Source organism: Aulonocara sp. 'chitande type north' Nkhata Bay, linkage group LG2 (assembly GCF_057382095.1).
Source record: "Aulonocara sp. 'chitande type north' Nkhata Bay isolate Kocher_YH1m ecotype deep benthic linkage group LG2, A_spYH_male_GT1.1, whole genome shotgun sequence".
NCBI classification, from domain to species: domain Eukaryota; kingdom Metazoa; phylum Chordata; class Actinopteri; order Cichliformes; family Cichlidae; genus Aulonocara; species Aulonocara sp. 'chitande type north' Nkhata Bay.
This window is the reverse complement of record NC_141345.1, coordinates 21,791,827-21,818,466: the sequence shown is the minus strand read 5'-3', so window position 1 is coordinate 21,818,466 and position 26,640 is coordinate 21,791,827. Positions and strand designations below refer to the sequence as shown.

General features: G+C 42.4%; 1 protein-coding gene and 1 pseudogene across 3 annotated transcripts in view; both read right to left on the bottom strand.

The window, feature by feature from the left end:
• n4bp3 (NEDD4 binding protein 3) overlaps positions 1 to 18,096 on the bottom strand; it is a 38,645-nt gene extending 20,549 nt beyond the window's left edge. The window contains exon 1 of one of the 3 annotated variants that reach the window (XM_086310129.1): positions 17,834 to 18,096. The gene's annotated coding sequence lies outside the window, so the exon portion shown is untranslated. Of the gene's footprint in view, positions 1 to 4,935; positions 5,002 to 7,075; positions 7,231 to 17,833 lie in introns of those variants that run through there. The other 2 variants (XM_086310133.1, XM_086310137.1) reach the window with 2 other exon arrangements.
• LOC147337753 (U6 spliceosomal RNA) lies at positions 9,323 to 9,435 on the bottom strand (annotated as a pseudogene).
• Positions 18,097 to 26,640: the final 8,544 nt, after the last annotated feature.

Below are 26,640 nucleotides of genomic sequence, written 5' to 3'. Positions count from 1 at the left end.
GGAGCTTGGCCCGAGTGGTGAAGGGTAACAGATAGCCCAAAGGGTCGTACTGTGAGGCTAGGACTCTATAGATGTTTCTGAGGGTTGGCACCTCATAGGACACGGGCCTGTGCTTATAACCCAAGGAGTCGGTATTCCAGTCCCAGCTGAGCCCGAGCGTGGTCTCTAGTGGGTTGGATTTGTCCTCGGCTAGCCACAGATCCAGACTCTGTGATCTAGCTTCTGGAGGCAAATGGCTCAGGACACTTGGATCATTACAAGCCCACTGACGTAGCTCGAAGCCAGCTGATTTCAGCAACTCTCTTAGCCGATCCACCAGATCTCTCGCTTCTTCCGGTGAGCCAACACTCTGTAGGCAGTTGTCTACGTAGAAACACCTCTCGATGGAGAATCTCAGGCTGTCGTCAGGCTGTGTGTGCTCCATCACGTGATGCTGCAGGGCGAAGGTGGCGCAGCAGGGGCTTGAAGTTGTCCCAAATGGCAGGACCTGCCACTCGAAGATTTTAGGGGGTTCATTCACCTTTAAGTCCTGCCAAAGGAACTTCAACAGGGGCCGGTCTTCAGGGAGGAGCAGTACCTGATGGAACATCCCCTTGATGTCTCCACTCACAGCTATGGGGTGTTCACGAAACCTGACCAGCACCCCCAGCAGGGAAGCTCCAAGAGTAGGGCCAGGCAACAGGAACTGGTTCAGGGACTGTCCAAGGTATTTATGGGAACAGTTAAACACCAGGCGATTCTTCCCGTTATGACTGACAAGATGATGCGGTATGTACCAGTTCTCCTTGGGCAAAGTCTCATACGTAACTTCCTTCACGGCTCCTGATTGGATCAGCTTCTGCATTTCTGCCCTGTAGGCATCAGCCCGACTGGGATCCTTTAACAGGCGCCTTTCTGTGCTTTGAAGCATGGGCATGACTGATTCCTTTGGTGCATTCAGTGGCGGCATCTGTGGGTGACGGAGTAGAGGTGTAGCATACCTGAAGACTCCATCGACCATCCTGTGAGTTGTTCTTGCCTCGAGCAGGGCCACAGCCTGCTGATCCTGTTTCGACCGAGTGACCTCTTTCTCGGATCGGTAAGGCACCACGTCCACCTGCCAGAGCCGCTCCACATGTTTGAGCAACTCGTCTGATTGGGCGGATGTATACAGGGATAGGCATAGGTTAAAGGTCATATTTTGTCATGGCTATAGATACATGCTACTGAGCAGTTAGCTGAGAGCAGACACAGACATTTCATTCTGCAATTTCCACGAAGCAAGTGCCGATGGATTTTAGGAACCCTCGTCTGTAAACCCTACTATTACTGCACATGTTCGTTCATTATACGCTAAGCGGAAGGAAGGAGGCCGGGGACTGGTGAGTGTCAGTACCACAGTCTTGGATGAGACAACAAAGATCCACGAATACATCAGGAAGATTACCTCAACCGACCGCGTGCTCAGTGAATACCTCAGGCAGCAAAAACCCAAGAAAGAGGAGGAAGGAGAGGAACCATCATGGAAGGATGGGAAGTGGCTAACATCCAGAAGTCCTACCAGTGGCTGGACAAAGCTGGACTGAAAGACAGCACAGACAGCACTAATCATGGCAGCACAGGAACAAGCTCTGAGCACAAGATCCATAGAGGCTGGGGTCTATCACACCAGGTAAGACCCCAGGTGCAGGCTGTGTAAAGATGCCCCTGAAACAATTCAGCATATAATAGCAGACTGCAAGATGCTAGCAGGCAGGGCATACATTGAACGCCATAACCAAGTGGCCGGCATAGTGTACAGAAACATCTGTGCCGAGCATGGCCTGGAAGTCCCCAGGTCAAAATGGGAGACGCCCCCTATGGTGGTGGAGAATGACCAAGCTAAGATCCTGTGGGACTTCCAGATACAGACGGACAAAATGGTGGTGGCTGACCAACCAGACATAGTGGTGGTAGACGGCCGTGGTGATAGACGTAGTGATACCGAATGACAGCAACATCAGGAAGAAGGAACATGAGAAGCTGGAGAAGTACCAAGGGCTCAGAGAAGAGCTTAAGAAGTGTGGAAAGTGAAGATAACAGTGGTCCCAGTGGTAATCGGAGCACTAGGTGCGGTGGCTCCCAGGCTAGACGAGTGGCTCCAGCAGATCCCAGGAACAACATTCGAGATGTCTGTTCAGAAGAGTGCTGTCCTAGGAACAGCTAAGATACTGTGCAGGACCCTCAACCTCACAGGCCTCTGGTAGAGGACCCGAGCTTGAAGGACAGACCACCCGCAGTGGCGAGAGGGGAATTATTTTTAATGATATCAGTGGCTGTTGTTTGATTTTAATTCATAAACTGTACCTATGGGGTCTGAAAAGCTGCAAAGCCAATGTGTCTATTAGCACCTGTGTTTTAAAAGGAGGCTCCTCTGCCTTAAAATTGAAGTTTGACTGTATAGAAACCTACAAGAAAGAAATTGTTAGAATCTCGCTTGATTTATGACCTCGGCAAACACTTTCCTACTGAGCTTATGGTCTTAATCACTGGTTACAGCATGATATCCATTTTGTAAATTATAGTTTCATTTAGAGGAAAATGAATGATTACGTAGGGTATGATTTAGGACTGGCGTACTGTGTGATGGCAAGTTTCCACCATGCGCTTAGATCCCAAATTTGTTTGGAAAAAAACGCCCCACAACTTTATAATTTTGCCACCGCAGCAGTTTTGAAGTCAAACAATCAATATGTGATTGAAGTGAAGACTTTTAGTCGTAAATCAAAGGCTTTAGCAACAGTTTTGCATTGACTGTCTAGGAATTAAAGCCACTTGTATACACAGTTGCCAATTTTCAGACTAAAAATTAATGGACAACTAACTGATAAGCGGTTTTATGGCAAAGTGAGGCCTGTTGCCTTATTATTTCACAAGCAGCAGCATATCTAAAGCTGATTCAGAGTGTTGAATTTGCAGTTTAGGTCTTTCACTGTTGCATTTCAGCCTCAGACAGTGCGAGTGATGGAGGCCATTATTAGGCTGGAGAAGCAAAATAACACTAGGAACACTAGGAATAACCAAATCAACAGTCTGATGCATTCTTAAAAGGTAGGAATGCACTGGCCTGCTCAGCAACACCAAAAGACCTGGACGACCACAGGAGACAACTAAAATGTATCATTGTCAAAGTCTACAATCAAGAGACAGAGAGGGTTTAGACGAGGCGCAAACCACTGCTTACACTCAAGAGTGAGAGGACCAGATAAGACTTTGCCAGAAATAACCTGAAAGAACCTGCTTTAAAAAAGTATTTGAACAGATGAAACCAAAACACATGGTGTTATCTGTCAAATGTGGCAGGATAAATGTTACTGCATGTGCACACATGTCTGCCTGTGGACCCTGGTCACTGGTGTTTATTGGTGATGTCACTGCTGACTGAAGTGCACAGGGCCATACGCTCTGCTCAGATTCAGACAAATGTTGCAAGACTCAAGGCAAAGCAATCTGACATTATCAATGGACAAGTCTGTCACCTGATCTCAGCTCAGAAGAGCATGCTTTTCAGTTATTACACACAAAATTGAAGGCTGAGAGACCCACAAACAAGCAGCAACTGAAGGTGGCTGCTGTAAAGGCCTGGCAGAGCATCTCAAGGGAGGAAACGGAAGAATGGGTGACGCCTGTGGGTTCCAGATTTCAGGCAGTCACTTGTAGAGGGTTCATCCAAAAGAATCATCTGATTTTAAAGTGCTTTCTGCAGCTGTTCTTTGGTAATGGTTGAAACACATAGTGTGCGAAACAGTGGATTTGTAAGTTTCAACACCACATCTTTTATGTACTTTCATGTGGTGCAGTGCTTTACTTGAAATACCTCAAGGTCTCAATACCTCTTTTAGATTCAATTTAGCCAGTGAAGAGAAACTAATATGGTAGAAAAATGCTCTTCACATAAAAACAGAAGCCACTGAGCACCAGTACCAGTATCAGCTGCATGTGGCATGTCACATATATTTATTACAAAATCCTGACATGCATATCATTCATCTTGTTTTCCTTTTACTCTCAAAATTGATGTTGTCAGTGGATGTGAGCTGGCAACTTAATCACTCTGATCCCTGAGTAGATGAGACCTCGAACTAATAATTTCCACAGCTGGATCAACAATTACTGACCCAGAAAAGAAAACCACGAAACTTACGTGAGACTCAAAGTTCAGCAGGGTTTTTTTTTTTTTAAAGAAACCTGCAGGATTACTCTTAAGAGAGCTTCAGCTCGATACAGAAGTCTAACGTTTGTGATCTGACTGGCTGCGTCTGCCTTTCAGTAAATCAGGTGATGACTTCCTCTCAGGCTGATGTGGGTTTCCTCACTTTGCATCAGTTTGCCTATCGACGCAGGCCTGCACAGTGTGCTTTGGCTATAATGCCTCTGTTGACTTCGCAGTATTTCTGCAAAGAATCCAATGACCACAGCAGCCATGTTGGTGTTATCTGGATTGACCGGCTGCACCATATTGATCTGTAGCTGACTGATGTTACATAAATCAGTTTGATTTGGCAAGACAGCACAAGGGAGAGCCCTCGCAGGCACCTGCTCTCACAGCGCCATGGGTATTATTTGTGTTATTTATGGGGGGAATTTATGCACCAACATCCCTTCTGTGGTTTTTATGTAACTGTGACTCAGTAATAAGAGCAGGTTTTGTTAAAATATGATCAATTTGCAGTGTGAAAAGAATTGCACAAGTTTGTTTGGACAAATGCCTGCGTTGCTCCATCTGTGAGGTTATAAGTTCAACCTCTACATGTGGGTTTGTCTACGTTCGTCTAGTCCTGATATGACTCATGTTTCGAGGACCCTCCCTTACGAGGACAAAAAAAATATTTATAGGTGTTTTAGGATTAGGGAAGTTATGATTGTGTGGATTTGTTCTGCTGAGGTGTAGATACACAGCTGTGTGGAGCAGCTGACCTCACTGTTGTTTTAGGTTGCCCCTTTCACTCCTTTACAGATCACACTTCCACAAAGCATACATGCTTATCCATCCCACAGAGCAACTGCATGTCGCACCAGATCATCAACATCCAGCCCCTCTGTGACCCTGATGAGGACAATCTAAAGAGGATGGATGGAATATTTAATTATTTCAAAAAAAAATTATTAATTATGTGTAAAACTTTTTTTTTAATTATTTCATAGTTCAGGCTTTAAAGGGTTAAAGTATTGTTTTGCGTTTGTGGTCATTTCCATCTTTATTTTTATCCTTACAATCAGTTGATTTTATTGATATTAATGGGAAGGTTAACGTGTTCAAAGTTGTTTCCTCTTTTAGTGTCTGTGTAAACGTGTCGCTTTTAAACACTGCTCAAATGAGTATGATTATGACTTACAGGTAGATCAAGGCTCGCAAACAACATAAAAGAAATGTATAACAATCAATGTAAATAGCTGATGATGATATAAGCTGTATGACATACAGGATGGGGCTGTTGCTATTCCATCTTTTCCCATAACTTACACGTTCCTATTGGATTTCTGATGGTGCTAAATTGTTAGCATTTCCATATGTTCACAAATATAACTGTACAAATTCTGACTCAGGCTTTGGCTTGCATCTAATAAAAAATAGAAATGATACAGGACGACACGACTAGTTCCACAAGACGCTTTAAACGAAGCTTTAGAAAAACATGTGGGTCCGCTATTCAAAACAAAAACTGCTCTTCAGCCACAAGAGACGATGAGTTAGATAGTAGCGTGGGAGCCGAGATGAAGGCCTTAATCTCTGAACAAACTAAACAACGTATTGTTCCATAAGCCCTTCCTATTACAGTACTTGTTGCTACAACAGTCGGGATTTCTTCTCCCACGTGAAATGCATCATAGTTTGCAATTACAGCAGTATCAGGTTTAGCAATCAGAAGTCCGGAGTTTACTGACAACTCTATGATGGGAAAAGAATTTGACGCTAATCAGGAATCAAAGAGTTGCCAAGAAATTTTGCTGATTGTAGGTGTTGTTTTTAAAGCAACTTTTTAGCTAAGGTCTTAAATATGAAAATGACACACGTGGAGGATATGAAAATAAAGAATGTAGCACACTAAAGAGCGCTGCTATTTTTTTGGTAGCCGAACTCATTAAAAATGCTAAGATTTACTAGAGAATTGTTTTTTGAAATGGTGTAAAAACAAAAAAAAAGGACAAAAAAACAGAGGGAGAGAAATCTTATTTTCCTGAAACCAATAATATGCAGAAAAAGCCTTTTTTAGGCGATGCACTACGGAGGAAAAACTGAATCCTTGACCCCTTCAGTGATAGGATCCAGCAGCAGCTCTTCTTTGTTGGTAGGAGGCAGGTCACTTCAAATCAATACAGAGAAGAGAGTTGCTCTTTGTTCTAATAATATGCTTTTGACTTTTACAGTCCAGATTTACACCAAACTGAACATTTTATGGGAGAATTTGGACGTGTTGGATGTGTTAGTCAGCGCTCTCCACCGCCATCATCAAAACACAGAGTGCAGAAATATGGGGGAGAATGCTGCTCCCACCCTACAGCAGCGCTTTAGAGGAATAGAGAATAAAAGCCACGAAGAACTGAAGCTGTTCAATTCAGTGCAGTTTCATTTGTACTGAACAATAACCTCAAAGATATCTGACTTTATAAAGGGAAACCCAACAGTGCCTCACCGAGCAAGCTCCTGATGACACGTGCCATTGTTATGCTGTTTTTTCATTTTATCTATCAAGATAAACTTATTATGGTGATTTTCATGGTTCATTTCTCACTTTTTGCCTTCTAAATATAAGGTTCGCTGCTCATGAACTGGTCAGCATTTCGCATCGTTTACTCTTTAGCTTGTGCAATTTCAACTAACCAAGAATGACACAATTTGGCGCTGGATTATAATTTTCTTACTTTCATACTTAAATCTAATCTGCGTGATAATTTTGTATTAATATGCAGTTTATGATGCCTGACATGCTGAGAAAATGCATGTCCGGCATTCTGTAAAAGGAAAATATAGATTTTTTTTCTGTATTTTCCGTATTTTAAAAAGAAAACCAACAGCTATAAAACCAGCAACATGCTAAAATATTTCTTTACTCACCTTCGCTGGCATTTGTAACAACGGCATGATATTTATTACACTTGATTCTGAATCCAGTTCAAGTTCTGCTTGGTTTCTGTGGATAACAGGTAAAGCCTGTATAGTGTTTGCCAACTGCTGCTATCAGCAGAGCCATGTTCAGCGCAGAGCATAAGTCCACCGAGAGCAGTGTGAGGAAACAAACCCACATTCCTTACATTTCTCACTGGGTAATGATTAAATGTGCCATGCCGTTACTTAACACGTGGAGCTCTGATGTGGCTGATGTTGTCCGTTTCCCCTGCTGGAGGACTTTGAGGGCTTTGGGACATTTTTAATCTGTTATCAAAAGTAACTTTATTCCCATGAGAACCTGGTAACGGCAGCCCAACAACAACAACTCAGTGACCGATTATTCAGCCACATAATCATAGGCTGCAGGTAACATAATGTTAAACTGAGCTGATAAAGGCTTTTTATTAAATTCTTTACAGTAAGGAGGGGTGAGCAGAGACTCACTGTGGCTTCTTTGTTTCCTGGAGCGGTTCACGCAGGAGTCACCGTTCTGTGATTACATCGATGGAAATTGAGTGGTTCCCACATCGACCTACACCTGAATCAATTCCACTTAACAGCTGCAAAGAGTGTGCAAGCATCCATCGGGACGCCCTGGATGTTAGGCCACACACTCGGCACAATCAACATGGGAAAACGGATGCACCGCAGCTAAAAATTGGTTTGGACTCAGAAGCTAACAGGCACACGTGGAGTGACCCGTGTGCAGGTGAAACTGCTCTGCCGATCACATCCCAGCAAATCCTTCTGATCTCATTTGCACCAGAGAGAGAGAGAACTGAAGAGGGATGATGTCGGGTAGTAAACACTGATGCTGACGAAGGCCAATGCCCAGTCAGAAGATCAGTGTCCCCCCCCCTTCCTGGCTGAAGTTTCCCTGTAAATGAATTGAGTGCTACTGGAAAACACCTTATTCAGCCAAATGAGGTCATAAGTTTACTGTAGAGAGTTTACACTAACAACAAAAGCCGCAAGAAAAACTATGATATGCGAAATATCACCTAGATGAGGTTGTTTTGTTTTGATTGCTGTTGCAAAAATAAAAAAATCTCAAAAACAATTAGATTTAATTTAATTGACTGGAGAACACAGTCAGTTAAATTAAATCTAATTGCTCAGCCTGGGTACAGAATTCATGAATAGACCTCAGGGGGAATTCCAGAGACACAAAAAGACCATCAGACCAGAGATAATTCAGATATAACAGAAAAAGAAAGCGTGATATTATTAATGAGCTCTCAATGCAACGCTCGCTGGAAGGCAAGTACCCCCGTTTATTATTATTTGAGGACCGTACGGCTTCATTCTGGACCATTCAATAATTAACCGTTAATTAGCACATCACTTCCAAGCTGGAAGGCTGATTCTGCTGCTCCGAGTGACGTCACATCCCCGTAGGGAAAAGATTCAGTTATAAAGTTAGCTAATTCCAAATCAGCTTCACTGCAAACAAGAATTCCTCGTGGGCAAAGTGATTAACAATCAGGATGCTTCCCTCTTCTCTCTGTAGCTTAGGCTGCTCTTTGACAGCGCTGCCTTAAATCTCAGTGCATTAGAGAGCATTTTAAGGTTACTGGCATGCAAATTAGTCAAGTTTTCCCTGGAGAAATCGGGGCTGCGTATTAAATGCTAGTAGATACACGGATCTTTGAGCTGAAACCAGAATTGAGGTACTTTCACTTTTATAAAAGGAACATTGTAAACAAATCTAAACCCAAATCATAAGCAGACATGAGGTGAACAGAGAGGCAAAGTTAACTTTTTTACACTAAGAATGTCTTTAAATAGTAGGAAATGTAGAAGGAAAAAACACTTGTTTACCTGTGTTTGTCCACCTGAAACTTCACTTCTCTGCTCCTGATCCCATGCACGCCCTGTTTCTCTCTGTCACCCTCGCTACTGATGATGACATCACATGACTCGTGTTTCCCAGCCTGCGATGGCAGCTGGGAGGTGCGTGGATAAAGAGGAAACTGCTTCAGCCACTGACCTGCAGGAAGACTTTACACTGGTCTAAACAGATGGTTTGGGCCCATATCAACATTTTGGACTAAGCTAAGCGAGCTCTGTATGTTCCTAGTTACACTACACCCTTCCCTCCTGCTCACTTCTTTGTGCACTGTGAGCCCTCTCAAAGGCCAGTGTGGTCAGACTGGTTCTTCCAGTTCCAGAAACAAAAGCCCCTGCATGTGAAAACGCTTTGAAGCCTTCACGAATTTGCGTGTCATCCTTGCGCAGGGGCCATGCTAATCTTCTCTGTATCGTTCCAATTTTAGTATATGTGCTATGCAGACCTTAAATAAAACTCCCAGCTTCACTGGACAACGGCAACGCAGTGCGTCTGTTTGCTCGAGGATAATAAGACAATCAGGAGGGATTTGACTTAGGTTACAAAGCAGACAGCATAAATGGGGAAAGAAGGATGAATGTATGAAAAGAAAATAAGAGGAAGATGGGAATGAGGAAGAAGTGGAAAATGAGGGCATGCGGAGGGGGATGAGTCTGAGTGGACTGTCTGGACAAGAGTCTGAGTGTACGTCTCCCTTCCTGAGAGGCTAAGTTACTGGACGGGTTCGACACCATATCAAGTTACACATCTCAAACTAAAGATGCTGGGATCTGAGAAGGAAGAAGAGAGAAGACATTGTTCTCTGCTCTGTAACCAGGAGAGAGTGGCTCCTTTCTTCTGTCCTCACCATCCGATGTGGGCCAATGAGCTGAGGTGGGTATCCGGACCAACGGGTGGGCACACAAGAATCTCAGCTCATAAAAGCACCTTGCCAGCCAGGGATGCACTATGTTGAGACTGGCAAACTATTAAAGGCATTCCAGTGGAGTATGATGTTTTATGGTGCCCCTTGGCCTGCTGAGAGTAATCTGAAGAAAATCAGCAGTAAAATGAAAGGAGGGCCTAACCCCATCAAAGCTGGACAGCCCAGCCCAAAACCTGAGCAGGTGCTCCAGTACCCCTGTCATTACTGTATGTGTGGGCCCCCAGAGGGCCTCAGATTTCAAAGGCAGTCACTCCCAGCTGGCTGATAGAGAAGTTCAACCAAAAAGAAGAAAAAGAAAAGAAAGAAAAACAAAGTAAGAGATGGAGGATCCTAAAAAATGAAGGCGGTGCATCCATGTGATTGGCAGCAAGCATTGCAGAAGGAGAGGAGACAAAGAAGAGAAGATAGGAACGTGTCAGAGCCTGCTTACAGTTACTGTACCTGTATGACCAATCAACTAAACAACAAACTCATTGTCAGCTAGACTCATTTCCTCTGGCTTATCTCTTCTGGACAATGTCATCACTGGAAAGTGCTATGGGAGGTATGCTGGCTGTCTGGTTCTTGAGAAATACCATTATCCTGTTTTAGACCGGAGCTTACTGTGTCTGCCACACAGGAGTTAGCTCTTGTAAACAAATTTTGCAACTCTGTCTGTAAGGATCGGGAGATGTTAATGCGATTAGTTAACGCAACTTTAAAAACTGAAGAGTCACAAGTGTTAGACTGTTAGATGACAACACCGATGCCAGTCTCAGATCTGTACAGCAAACATACACAGCATTCAGTTAGCTTAGCGTAAAAAACAGGAAACCATTATTCTGGTTCTGTCCGAAGGTCACATAATCCACTCACCAGCTCCTGTAAAGCTCACGCGCTGGCACACAATGTCTCATTTCTTTAATTTGTACCAAAATATAAGCTTTTGGCAGGGCTGTATTACCGACTCTTCCCTGTTTCAAGCATGCGGCAACTGCTGGGATAAAAAATGAAGCCAATGCAACAGTGTAGCCACTTGAGGTTATAAGCAGATAGGTGTATGTATATATATATATATATATATATATATATATATATATATATATATATATATAGGTATATATATATATATATATATATATAGCAAAGAGAGGGAAGGTAGTCAGAACTGAGGGGATTGAACTACCAGAAGGCAACATTGCAGACATAGAGGACAGTTACAAGTACTTGGGGATCCCACAGGCGAATGGGAACCATGAAGAGGCCGCTAGAAAAGCTGCAACCACCAAGTACCTGCAGAGGGTCAGGCAAGTCCTGAGGAGTCAGCTGAATGGTAAGAACAAGATCCGGGCCATCAACACGTACGCCCTGCCCGTGATCAGGTACCCTGCTGGGGTAATAGGCTGGCCAAAGGAGGAGATAGAAGCCACTGACATAAAGACAAGAAAGCTCCTTACCATGCATGGAGGGTTTCACCCCAAATCCAGCACCCTGAGGCTGTACGCTAAGCGGAAGGAAGGGGGCCGGGGACTGGTGAGTGTCAGCACCACAGTCCAGGATGAGACAACGAACATCCAAGAATACATTAGGAAGATGGCCCCAACTGACCGAGTGCTCAGTGAATACCTCAGGCAGCAGAAACCCAAGAAAGAGGAGGGAGACGAGGAACCATCATGGAAGGACAGGCCCCTGCACGGTATGTACCACCGGCAGATAGAGGAGGTGGCTGATATCCTGATATCCAGAAATATCCAGAAATCCTACCAGTGGCTGGACAAAGCTGGACTGAAAGACAGCACAGAGGCACTAATCATGGCAGCACAAGAACAAGCTCTGAGCACAAGATCCATAGAGGCTGGGGTCTATCACACCAGGCAAGACCCCAGGTGCAGGCTGTGTAAAGATGCCCCAGAGACAATCCAGCACATAACAGCAGGGTGCAAGATGCTAGCAGGCAAGGCATACATGGAACGCCATAACCAAGTGGCCGGCATAGTGTACAGGAACATCTGTGCCGAGTATAACCTGGAAGTCCCGAGGTCAAAATGGGAGATGCCCCCAAGGGTGGTGGAGAATGACCGAGCTAAGATCCTGTGGGACTTCCAGATACAGACGGACAAAATGGTGGTGGCTAACCAACCGGACATAGTGGTGGTAGACAAACAGAAGAAGATGGCCGTAGTGATCGATGTAGCGGTTCCGAATGACAGCAATATCAGGAAGAAGGAACACGAGAAGCTGGAGAAATACCAAGGGCTCAGAGAAGAGCTCGAGAGGATGTGGAGGGTGAAGGTAACGGTGGTCCCCGTGGTAATCGGAGCACTAGGTGCGGTGACTCCCAAGCTAGGCGAGTGGCTCCAGCAGATCCCGGGAACAACATCGGAGATCTCTGTCCAGAAGAGCGCAGTCCTGGGAACAGCTAAGATACTGCGCAGGACCCTCAAGCTCCCAGGCCTCTGGTAGAGGACCCGAGCTTGAAGGATAAACCGCCCGCAGGGGCGTGCTGGGTGTTTTTTATAGGTGTAAGAATGTCCATGATTTTTTTTTTTATCCATGACCCGTCTCTAACATTTCTTGTAGTCACTTTCTTTTGTTGTTGAATGTATCAATAAAACAATAAAGAAGAAAGGGAATAGAAGCATTTTATAACACAATTTCAGCCTTGCTTGTTTAGTTGGCTATATTATAAAAGAAGTTATGTGTGTACAGATTACACATGTTAGACCTCAAAGTCTTTGTTATGTTAAATTAAACGAAACTTAAAATTAAAAACAATAAGGGCTCCATATCCTTCAATATTTGGTTTACAGAGTGAAATAATTATGAAAAGCTGGTACGCAATCGTGAAGCAATATTAAATGGAATAATGTTGGACCTCCTTTTGCCTTCAGTGATGCCTTAATTCTTCATTCACAGATTGAACAAGGTGCTGGAAACATTCCTCAGAGATTTTGGTCAATATTGAGAGGACATGCAGTTTGTTTGTTGGCTGCACATCCACAATGTCGCTCTATTGGATTGAGGTCTGCTGACTGTGGAGGCCAACTGAGTACAGTGATCTCATTGTCATGTTCAAGAAACTAGTTTGAGATGATCTGAGCTTTGTGGCATGCTTTCATGTTGTTTACATCAGCAGTCCCCAACCCCCGGGCCACGGACCGGTACCGGTCCTTGAGTCGTTTGGTATCGGGCCGCGAGAGTTGAGGGCGGCTCGGGTGTAAAATTTTATGATTTTTCAGGGTTTTTTATCATTGACTCAGTTTCCCTGGGTCTTTTCTCGTGTTGTAGTTGTACGGCTCATTTTAAAAGAAATAGTTACACGTTACTATAGCGGCCAGAATGCATTAAGGGGTAGATGTTGTTGGCGGTTTTCAGGAGGACGCTGCTAATAAAGTTAAACATTTACACAGGGAATTTGCGTTTCTTATTATATTTGCAAAATACCACAGTTTTTGTCTTGGTCGTATCATTTTATTTTGTTGCATTTATTTGGACGGTCTGTGAAAATATTGTCTGACATTAAACCGGTCCGTGGCGCAAAAAAGGTTGGGGACTGCTGATTTAGATCACGTTCTGACTCCACCATCAAAACGTTGCAGTAAAAAATTGAGACCCATCAGACCAGGCAACTTTGTTCCAGTTCTCTATTGTGCAATTTTGGTGTCCCAGTGCGAATTGTACCCTCAGTTTTCCGTTCTTAGCTGTGGCGTTTGGTGCAGTCTTCTGCTGCTCTGACCCATCTGCTTCAAAGTTTGACGTGTTGTGCACTCAGAAATGCTCTTCTGCATAGCTCGGTTGTAATAAGTAGTAATTAGAGTTACTGTTGCTATTGTTCTCCGACCTCTGATTTCAACAAGACATTTTCTCCAGAGATCTGCTACTACCTAGGTATCTTCCCTTTTTCAGATAATTCCTCAGAGATGGTTCTGTGGGGAATCCCAGTAGATCTACAATTTTTAAAATACTCAGCCAATCACGCCAGATTCAAAGTCACTTAAATCACCTTTCTTCCCCATTCTGCTGCTTGGTTTAAACTTCGGCAGGTCGTCTTGACCACGTCTATATGCCTAAATACAATGAGGTGCTGCCATGTGATTGGCTAGATATTTACATTAGATATTTGCAATGAGGGGCAGTTGATAAAGTGCCTGCTGAGTGTATATCAATAGCTGTCTGCTTGTGTTTGGTCTTCCAAACACTATACAGGGAGTGAATAAGTGTAAAAGCCAAATACAGCTTTAGCACTTCACCCTCCTGCCCCCACATATCTGGTTCCAAAAATTAAAAAAGCTAAAATCGAACCATAAAAACAGGAGTTCACTAACCATTGGGTGACATTACAGCGGCTATATTCATACTTTCATACAAGCTCCTGGTTTTAAATGACATAATAAAAAAAGAGAAATACAGCCTCAACAAGTCTTCACCGCTGATCCACTTAACTACCTGTGAGACATAAGGGAGACACTAGGAGGTCATGGAAGCTCACTGTAACCTTTAAAACCACCACGTTGATTTCTTTTGAGAGCACACGATGTGACAGCAAACTGAAATGCCGTTGGAGAGAGCAGAGCCGCGGCTACCTCGACGACCGCTACTTGTACACGCGGATATGAATACAACAATGCCCACTCACAGAGGAGGGCTTTGACTCATGGCCTTTTGTTCTGCAACACTACAATTCCTCAGAATAAATAGGAGACACGGGCTGAGCGCAACGCAACAGACACACACAGAAGGTAACCGCTGCTGCTGATAACTACAGGGAGGAGGTGAGTGTGAGCGCTTCTCACAGGGAGATAAGCCCGATCAATAAAAACACAAGCAAGCGATAAGGCTGAGATGAGGTAAACAGGTTGCATTTGACTCACGGGAAAATGTTGCGTTCTATAAACGAGTGTGTAGTCCCAGGATGAGGCGATGCCAGAGTGAGCGGCGGAGCTATTCACGTCATCCTTCTGAGTTGGTGACATTTAAAGACAAAAGGGTCTGTCCGGCCTCCTACACTCTCAGACCTTTCCCCTCTGAAGGTCAAAGGGTTCGGTCTGTCTCATGAGGATGAGGTAATTGTTAAGCAGTCAGTTGGGAGGTCAACTCACTACGCAGTCAGTTATATACCACCAAATAATGGGCAAAGTACACTTTTGCAGGGATTAAATGTCAAAAAGTGAGTCTGGCAGTTAAACTGATTTTGATTGACAGAAATGAGTGTGGGCCACCAAGCCAACTCCCGATGATGCCAAATTCACCCATGCTCACTCACACTTACACTTAAACCTGTTATACATCATGAATCTGTGATGTTCTGTACTTTGCAGTACTTATGTGAAAGTGTGAAAGTTGGGGACTTTCAGAATATCTCTGGCAGATAGCGCTGGACAACTTTAGGATTAAACCTGCATAGCAGCCATGTTACCTCATAGATAAACAATCGGAATCAGTGTTAGCCAACTGACACAACCACTGCTCTGCAGGTTTAATTTGCGAAGTTGTGACTTTGCTGCATTTAAGTTTCAAAATCTGTTAAGAGGAAGTGGCAGGAACGGTAAAATACTCCCAAAGATTAATCTCCAGCTATAAGGAAACACCTGCCACTCGGGGCCAATGATTAACTTGGGTGTGCACTCTGTATGGGCACTTGTAACCTGTGAGTGAGAACAGGGGCCATGCTAATGCAGCAAGCATTGTGGTTCACATGGTTAACACACTGGTTAGAAATTACACAGAACTTGCTGCCAGTTACTTACACAGTTCCTGATAGAAACTACTCTTGACTGTGGTGGGTTCGAAAGCTAAACAGCATTAAATCAAACCGTGGCAGAATAAAGGCTGGCAGCCCTGCACGCTTGGCCAGGTCCTGCAGTGATTTTCTTAACCTGGCCTGGCTTTAATTGCAGTGACAGACGGCCTTGAGTGCAGATCAGGCCAAGCCACGGGGAGAGGGATGAGCGAAGGGGAGGAGTGTTGAGTGTAAGAACATGACACTTTCACCTTAGTGCAATCAGACATGGAGTTTTGGGGATGACCGCACACAAAACGCACAAGGAGAATAGGGTACGGGATAAGCTCGGGATCAGGAGAAGTAGAACAGAGGTTGGAGGAAAGGGGAAATCTGTGGAACGCTGAGGCGGAGCAAAACCAGTGAGTGGAAGGAGAGCTGATTAGTGTTTGATTAGGTGGCTAGCCTGAGGGGAAATATCACATGAGGAGGACTGTGCCATTACTGCTGTGCTCTCCCCATTCCACCATCTGCTTGAGTGTAGTACACATGATTGGCTTTCTGTGCACTTTTGTGCCACAAAATAATATCAAGATAAACAGCATATTGCATCGTATGGAGCACATTTGGGGGGGAGGACATTCAGTTGCACCTTTGGTGCCTGCATTAAAACAAGCAAAGTATGAGAGTGCAGAGCTGGGAGAGCCCACTAAACATCAGTCTGATTGATGGACCACAATCTGGATCCTCTAATCTTTACTACGCTCACAAAATAGTCAGCAGAATATGTGTTTCATCAGCTGCTTGTGGTTTAGGGAGACAGACACAGAGGCACACTCACAAACGCACACTCACCGGGGGGGGTAGCATCAGTCCCCCAGAGCTCAAACAGCTGAACGAGGAGCTCTCATCAGCTGTTTGGCTGATTCTGCTGAGAGAAGAGCACCAAAGACTGACTGTGTCAAAAGAAATAAATAAAAAGCCCTAAAAAAAATCCAACAATCTCCCGCATAGAGCTTAGATTTAATATTCTAGAGTGTACAATGTGCCTATAAATAGTGTCACAGCCTTTTTTTTCTTTAATAGATCGAGAGCACATGATCATTTGGGATTATTTGAGCTTAAATCAATATACAGTGTGACAGCCAAGGTATTAGTTTTACACTGATACAAAAGAGAGATCGTTATATTTGCTCTGCAGATTCTTCAAATAGTTATCAAATTATTACTTCTCTTTACTGATTGGCGTAACAAGTTTCTGCACACACACAAAAAACAAACTACATGAAAGCAATCTGCTGTCACAGACACAGAGGTTAAAGCTCTGATTGCAGAATTTTATCTCCTGGGTGATCACATGGAGGAATGTGTTTTTATGTGGCGACTTGAAGCCTAAACAGCACTTAAGCTGTCTGGGTGATTGCCATGCAGTGACGAGCGCAATCTCACAGCAGCAGAGACAGCAGCATCACCCCGCCATCACCTCCAATCCTAAATTACAGGAATGGTTAGCGCGCAGTCTCCAACAACAGCCTGCACTTGTCTCTCTGATGTGCGCTTGCTCTTGCGTCAGCATACGCCCATAACCACGGCAGTCAAAGGACTCCTTCTGCAACGCTCCGCGACTTCTCGGGTCAGAGGTCACCTGTGGCCTCTGGTCTCCACGACGACAGCCTGGCAGTCCCCAAGACATCCCCCCACAGGCACCAACCTCCTTCCCCCTCACACGCCATCCAAACACAGACGCTCACAGAGAAACAGCTTTTGTCCCCAAACTCCTGGGCATCAAACAGAGAGCCAAACATTTACAACCAGAGCGTTCGGCAGGCCCAACAGTAGAAGTGCAGGAGACCACCAAAGCTGCAAAGTGACCAGAGTTAAAGGCTAAAAAGAACAAAAATATATGGGTCCACCAACCCCCCTTCTCTTTAACATACTCACTGACAGGGTGAAAGCACTGCAGACGGCTGGGTAGCCGTAAGGATTAACCCTGATTTAGGAGCTAAAAACTTTGGGAGAGCGACACTGTGTCACTTTAAAGGCTTTAATCTGCACAGGCAAGCTTATCAAGCGCGGTCCTTTCACGTCTTAAGTTTTTATTTATTGATTGATTTATTGGATCATCATTGACCACAACGCACCATGCACTGACACAATTTCCAGCTGCAGCTCTGCATGCGCAGCAGTGGAAGCAGATAACGGCAAGATTGGGAAAAACAAACTGGCACTCACCATATTCCGCATGCAGGACATCTCTGGAACCAGCACGGCCACTCTGCTGCAGTTCTGTATCCCGGTGCTTATAAGCAGGGAGGAAAAAAAGATTTAAAAAAAAAAGTAGAAGAAAAAAGGTGGCTCCCCGGGGGTATTTTCCAGTACTTTGGCGATCGACCGGCGTGGAGAGAGTGGAGTTCAGACTGGGACTGTGTGGTTTCCCTCTCAGAGGTTTGAATAGCGGAGAGCAGAATGAGGGAAAACACGAGAGGCAGGGAAACATGCGCCTGTCCTGTCCCCCGGTAACGCTGACACACTTAGCTGAGAGGAGGAGAGGCAGCGACATCTACCGACAGTAGAAGCTCATGCAAGAAAATCAGAAGCAGCGTGGATAATATGATTAATAATAGCAATAAAACAATAAAGTAATAATAAAAATAAATAGAAATATTTTAGGTGATACCAGAGCTAGACTATTAGCAGGCAAAGAGGGCGAACACTACTGGAGTACTCACTTTTAGTAGTTTTAATCTATACAAATTTGTAAGAGAAAAATCAGCTGATTCATACGGAGCCCCTCTGATGACATGGTCCAAAAAATAAATAAATTGTGGCCACGAAATATCATTTCGAGGCCACGAAATAGGTATAACGTGCCCTCGAAATACTTATTTGTGGCCACGAAACACTTGATGATATATATATATATATATGTTGTATCCTCATGTTGTTACTACACGTTGTTTTGTTGTGCTAATATGTAGCCGTAAACTCATTTTTAACTGTAGGACGTGCGGCGGCCCCGCAGCACACTTTCAAAGTAGAGCAAGGCTGAAGGCTACTAATAAACGAGGTATGTTCAACATAAAACCTTAGTTCTCTGTGTCACGAAGGTGTCTCTCTTTTACCCTGGCCACATCACCATACTAGCTGGTGCAACTAATCTGGTCTGGACAATAATAACAGTTTTAGATGGAAAGCATCTTAAAATTGCCTTTTTTTTGCTGAACATCTCCTTTGAAAGTAGCATCATGTGAGTCACACTTGTTAAGGTAATACATGCTAAATGAGCCGTAGCTTTCAATGCATCACCGGATGATGATGATGATGCCTTGCAGTTACAGTAGCTCACTGCGGGTATCACGTTGCCAAGGGAACTAATAAAGCATACAGTGATCGGAATGATTTTGTATTGATGCAGGTTGTCATTGCTCATGCTGAACTACTTAAACTCCAAGTAGACGATCGCTCCATTCCTCATTACCATAGATAATATCTAAGTAATAAAACAATCATTATCAAATTCTGATTTGCCATAGATAAAGTGATTTTATAGGTAGGCTATCATGTAAAAATCTGCTACATAAAATTTATAACTGAGTGTAAAAATACTTATTTCATTTTCATGTGGTTTAGAGGTCTCGGCTGCGAGAATTCTTAACAGAGCGTAAAGCTGAAGAAGATGTGATCAAGAAACTTGAAGATGAGAATGTAAGCCACTGCAGCTGTTGCTGTGTGCGTGCGTGTGTGTCTGTGTGTTTGTTTTTGAACGGAGAGCCGCAATCCACAATTTGCTATGCACATTCTAAAAATATTTATTGAATTTCATATTTTTGTTTAATCAGTGACATTAATTAATGACGTGATGTGTTTAAAGAGTAATTTTAAAAGTAATTTTTGTTCATCTTATGTTGGACAAATGTGTACCACATTACCAAAAGTATCTGTTATCAAAAGTAGATAGCAAAAAACAACTCTAAAATATGCAGTTGTATGTATTCATTGTTTTTTTTTTAATATTGACAATTTTATTAATTTGTTATTTATATTTTTCAGATTGATGAAACTGTCATTCCCTTAATGACAGACAATGACCTGGCAAAGTACATCCCCAAAGTTGGCGATAGAGTCTCCACTGTGGCCTTCTGCTGACAAGCAACACTGTCACGGACGTCACCATCCAGGAAAGAATCTATACTCTCAAGGCTACGACATAGACTGACAGGAGCTGAGGGAATGCCTCCTAAAAAGAAATTGTCTCAGTGGGCAGAAAATACAAATGCAAAACGAACAGTGAGACGAATTGAGGTTGGCTGGATGGATTTTGATGAGGAGAAGGGTGGGTTCAAACAGGTGAAGTCTGTAAGTGGTGGTGGAACAAGGCATTTATCTGTAGATAAAAATGAAACAGTGTCAAATATCAAACTTATGGCTGAAAATCTGTTTTTCCCCAATGGCACCTCAAAAAAACCCAAAAGTCTTTCACACTATTCAACTCATATTGAGAGCTCACAGATGCATGTGGATGCTTCCAGTACAGTTGATGAGTTGTATAAGCAAAGTAAAGTCAAAATTCTGCGACTTTATCTGTGTACCAGAAAGAAAACACAACAGCATCCCCAAGACGTAGAGGCCGATCATGCAATAACCCAGCCCTCTGTGGTAGATCTCACTGGCAATGAACCTAATCAGGCCGCTGATGATCTGTTGGTGGAAAACATAAATTCAGAACCATCAAACTTTGTAATTAATGATGGAGCTTCCATAAGTGGATATTTGGAACTGAATGACACATTACCATGGGATGGTCTGCCAAATGTAGGTGAAAGTGAAGATTCTGATGCAGTTGTTATTATTAGTGGGGATAACATGGTGGATATTAGTGTGGTTGAACTAAACCCTGAAACACTGTTTACAGAAAAAGAGTCGGATCCACCTCATCACACATTGTCTCTCTCACCGGGGCTGACAGGAGAGGCCAATATTCCTGACCAAGCAACCCCTGAACCATGATCTTGTCCCGTAATACTGACTGTTAGAAGAGGTCATTGTCTTACTGATTTGATCAGTGCCTTTAAGGACTCAAACATTATTTCATCTGAGGTCAATATCAAAATGTTGTCACCAAATGGAGAGCTTGAACAGGGGGAAGGAAGTGGTGTTTTGCGGGACTGCCTGACAGAATTTTGGATGGATTTCTTTTTTTTTATTATTTTCTTTTTTATTTTCTTTTTTTTTCATCAATGTGATATTTTTTCCTCAGATATTTTTATTAAAGTTTCTGCATCCATTTTTACAAAAGACAAATTGAACAATATGCCGTTTTCTTTTTGAAGAACATAAAACAATATGAAACATACACTCCCACCTCATAATTATAGGAGTACCAGTGGGTGTACAAAAAGAAAAAAGAAAGGGTCCAATCTAATAATACGAGTAGCAAACCCTGGAGTACAAGATAACAGTTCCTGAGTGTACAAGAGAGATGTGGAGAGTTTCAAAGCCCACACCCCCACACAGACACAGAAAAAACAAAACACACAAACCAAGAAAAAAAAACAAAACAAAACAAAAAACCACAAAACAAAAACAAAACACAAACATAATGAGTGGTCAGCTTAGTTGTAGAGATTTCTATGACAGCTGCACATTGGGAGTTGAGGTGAAAGTCCCATTCACCCGGCATGACTTTCAGTGTGAAGAATGGCAGGCTATAGCTAGAGTGTTTGTTGTAGGGTGGAAACAAGCTGGTTACTTCCCAGTGAAGCTTGCAATACCCTTTCTGGAGGAGATATTGTACGGCTCGACAACCAGTAGTTTAAAAGATTCCTTTCTTTTGTACGTCTCACAAGAAGAGCGATCTGTTCTCCTGAAGGCTTTGGATGACTTCAATTCAGTGGATACAGATGAATTGCTGGAAGTACTTGATGCACATGAGTGCAAGCATGTTCCTACCAAGGACACACTGCTCCCTGTTTTGGCACAGATAGGACACAAAGTACTTATTCAGGCCCCAATGTTTGTAATCAAGTGCTGGTGTCCCGTTGTGGGTTCTGTAGCTGGTTTACTCCCACCAGAAGGACTGCATCATTTCATAGCAGAAAAAAAACCGACTGTAAAAACAGTGAAGGAGCTTCTAATCTTTCCAGAGGAGATGACAGCTGCCCAGTCAACAGTTTCTCGTTACCTGAAAAGACACATTGGAGAAATTGATTTCAATTATCTTCAGCTTTTCCTGCGGTTCTGTACAGGATCCAATCTGTTGGATAAAGCCATATTAATTGAGTTCATAGAAACTACAGATTTCCTCCGCAGACCACAATCCCACACATGTGAATGTGTACTAAAGCTGCCCCTTGGTTATCACAGCTATCCAGACTTTCGCAGTGAATTTAACAGCATTCTCGCAAGCTCTATGTGGGTGATGGATGTGGTGTAGGTCAGTGTTACCCAACCTTGGTCCTCAAGGCACTCTGCCCTACACGTTTTAGGTTTTCCACCCTAACAGTTCATAGAAACACGGGTGTAGTTAACAGTAACATGAAGGAATGAATGTGAATGTTCAATAGACTGGGTGGTTAAGTTCTCTTAACAGTGTAGCCCGTTGTGCCTTTTTCATGTGCAGCCTTTTTTTTTCATCTGGTCAGTAATTGCTTTCTTAGTTTCTCCCCCCAATTAAAATAGTAAGCTAAAAGGAATGTTCAGGTTTTTTGAAGTGGAGTTACCTGTAGTAGACAGCACTTAGCACTCTGATTTTGCAGAAGCAGCAGTGAGTGTTGGGGACAAAATAAGGCAACAAATTGCTTGGGGAATGAGACCACAAAACAACACCAGTTGAAAATACATATACATATTTAAATAACATTTTCAGTGCTTCACCTGGTAGGAATCCGTACACTAAACATAGAAGTGCATCTGTTCCTGCTGCACACATTGTTACTGTGTTTCTGGTTAGTGCCAAAATAAATGACTAATTTTAACATTCTAATACTTTTTTACTACAGGAAGAGTAACAAATATTTCCAATATAGCATACAGTAACAGTTCTACAAACTGGAAGATTGCTGAGTGCTGTCTACTGTATATACATACATAAGTACAACACCATTACAAATACCATATTCCAACTGATTAAGCATGTTCTATATTAAAGTATTTCAGATGTTTGCAGAAATCTTAATAGAAACAAGAATGTGAACCTTTATGTTCCTAATGGGTTTAGAAGAAAAGTTGTCAATTACAGAGATTGGTTACATTGTAAAGAGGTTTGTATAACATTTTAGAAATAACTGTTATTTTATCCTGTTATTATATGCAAAATACAACCTGTTTTTGAGTATGGTGTATTTTGAAAGACACCAGTAAACCATTCTCATTTGTACAAAACTTTGTCCTCTCTGTTACATTCTATACATCTTTAAACATGAACATGTCTAATGACACCGCTGAAAGTTATTTAACTACTCATTCTATAATGTCATACACGTGCTGTGATTTTTAAGAAAAGAAGCCGTTCTTTATCAAACATGGGATTGCTTTAATCTATTCCACAATAACAATTTTATAGGCTCAAGAAACATTTGGAGCATTGGTGACACAACTATGATTCTACACTTTAGCCTACTTGGTCTTCTTGTCTAATTGATCACAACATTAGATATATTGCCAGTCTATGTGGTTGTTATCCAAGGTGCTCTTGTTTTTGTTAGAAATGAACACATTTTTGGTACCAAAAACTATTATGAACAACTTTTGATGCTTTAACAGTGTGATAAGTTTAACTCAATCCCAAAAGGATTTATTTTTTTCTAACCTGTATCATATTTTAGTTTAATACTCCACGCTTTGTAGCTACCAAGAGCAAGCAACACTTCATGATGAGTTAATTTACTGACATGGATAAAATGAAAATTATGTTATACAGTCTTTTCTGATAATTTTGATACAAAGACAAGATAAGTACACACTGGAGAAAAATAATTACTTAATAATAAGTACATTAAGCTGTAGGAATACGTACTGAAGTACAAAATGTACTACATTTGTATGTTTGTGTCCATTTAAGTAGCCTCAAATAACTGTGAACGAACTGTATCCCTGAGATGAAAATATAAATCAAGGGCCTGGGACATGGTAGATGGGAATTCCAAGCTTGATTCCTCCATTATTATTGTGCACAAATCAAACACTTGCACATCACATGGGACTGAACTAACAAAAGTGCAGCTATTTTTACGCAAGGTCAAATCTTCTGTCAGTGGAACGAGACAGTCTTCTGCACCCCAAAGGTGAGGGGCCATGTACATGACATCAGGTATCCCACAGGGCACGTTGTTATTCTTTGAGGGCCTTATACGGTGAGCATTCCAAACACTCCGGATGTCATTCAATACCTCCTGATGAAGAAACAAGAATTGGGTCAGAGCTGTAATACAAGGCATTTGTAAAATGGTCGAAAATAAGTGTGGTGCATCCTTAAATGAATTGAAAAGCAGCAATGTTTGGATGCAGTTTAATGAAAACCAAAGGAAGAGGGAGTGATTGCAAAAAAAGAAAAGAAAGAACCACACCAGGCAAACCACTGAGTTGTGGGATCTGGGCTTTATACTAATACTAATCTTGGTCCGGATGCGCAAAGCTTTTCAACTTTATGCGCATAATACAGGTGACAAAATCAATATTTTTCAATCCCATGAGGGGATCCAATATCACCTCAGACCTGAATGTACCAATGATAGAGCGCTGATTTGAATTTGAATTTGATTTGATTTGAAGAGTTACTGATGCGTGAAGCCTCTGACTGCTTTTGACAGACTGGCAGTGACAGATCGGTAGCTGCAGCATAACTGCTGCAGAATGAGCGCAGACAAGGATAATGTCCTCCGATCAGAAAAAAACAACATTTAAGTCGTGCTGACTTCTGATCAGTTCAATTGGCAAAGTGTTCCCTGATTTAAAAACTTTGGCTGGGTTGATGCTTCAGCCTCCATTACGCACATACAGAGCGCAGTTGACCTACTTCAACAACGTTAGGAATACATTGCATTTACCGTTCGGTAAAGGTAATGTCGTTTTAACTATGTAAACGATTATTTTGTTACCCTTACTGCTAAAACAGCGTAATTTAATGTAATTAATTACCACCACTGGTTATCATAATATGGGCCATTTACCTGAATGATTGGCATGAAGCAGAACTGTGACAGATGAATCAAATCCCCAAAGAAGAATCCTTCGTCCTTCAGTTCTCATAGAAGCTTGATCCATGACTCGACTCCTTCTTTTCTCATCACTCCCCACCAGCTCTCAATTCTCTGGTTTGCGGTACTTGCGCCTGTGATGTAGCTTCTGTCTCCTGCTCTATCATCCCCGTCACTTCTCCGTAAATAACGCTGGAGGTCTCTGACCAACAGAGATGGGCAGTAACGCGTTAACGCGTTACTTGTAATGCGTTACTGTAATCTGATTACTTTTTTCAAGTAACGAGTAAAGTAAGGGATTACTATTGCAAAATCGGTAATTAGATTACCGTTACTTTCCCGTAGTAACGCTGCGTTACTGCGTTACTAAAACCGTGATTTTTTGCGAGAATGTCTCACGACAGTGACGGAAGCGAGTGCGCCGTTAGTGACAACAGCTGTGTGCAGATCAACAATGGATCACATATCGATTGTGGGAGAGAGTATGAGCGTGCAGCGTTTAAAGCATGGAAGTACTGACCTTACTTTGAGTTTGATTCCATAAAAAGTGACAAAAACATTAGCGTCCATCGTGCATGGGAAGAAAACTTCTTTTTACAGCGAAAAAAACCCTAAACTTCCAAGCAAGCACCGAGTGCGCAACGAGGTAATGGGAAATTCACAGAGAAACTCGCGGATTCTTCAACTGACCGCGGCACACCTGCACCAGGGTAAACCTCCGCCTACCGCAGTCCTGCTTTACAGGTGAAAATAGAGCAACAGGACCGCTGAGTCTTTGACTTTATTTATTTTCTGCTGTGTTTTACTTACATCTATTTGAAAGAGTGAGTGTAAACACAAAAAATATTTTATTTTATGTGCTGGAATGTGTAGACAATAGGTTTAAATGTTAAACTAATTTATTCAAGTCAGAGAATGTTGCATATAATTAAATTTTTGCTTGATGCATAAAGTTAAAAGATTAAAACTGATAAAACAAGTTTAAAAAAAAGAGACTTTTCCATTTGATTACATTTTGTATGATGGATTATGTAGAAAAAGTAGAATTGGGCTGAAAGATCTATCGCTTTATCACCTCTTCAGGTTGTAAATCGTGTTTTTAAAAAGTAACTAAGTAACTAAGTAATTAATTACTTTTGAAAATAAGTAATCAGTAAAGTAACGGGATTACTTTATTGGGGAAGTAATCAGTAATTAGTTACTGATGACTTTTTTCAAGTAACTTGACCAACACTGCTGACCAACACGTTCTCAGTGCCCATGTCAGTTCGTACGAGCCTGGGGATGATGTTTTTAACGAACACCTTTTATTGCTTGTAATGCACAGACACACCAACAGAGGGCAGTAATATCTCTTCAACATACATTGTAAAATTACTATTACAACACTCCCACTTAATTTTACCATGGAAGTTCACTTACTTGACTGCCATTGCGTATTTCTTTCAAAAAACAACATTATGCACCTATATCACGGTGTTACTAGAAAATAAACATTTTCTCTTTTGTTTTGAACTCACACAAAAAATGTACTGTGTCCATCTTAGACAAAACTATTATTCTTCATTACAGTTAAATGCTCACCATCTTAACATAAGCATAGTATAGGCATGTTAAGCATATGATAACCCTTTTAAACTGAACACAGTCCAATCTTCCCTCTGAGATACTCAAACTTTTGTCTAGGCAGCGGTTTGGTTAACATATCAGCCTTCATGTTTTCTGTACAGCAGTACTTCAGCTGGATTTGTCCATTTTGCACACATTCACGAATGTAGTGGTAACGAATGTCTATGTGCTTTGTTCTTGCATGATCGACTGGATTTTTTGCGATTGCAATTGCTC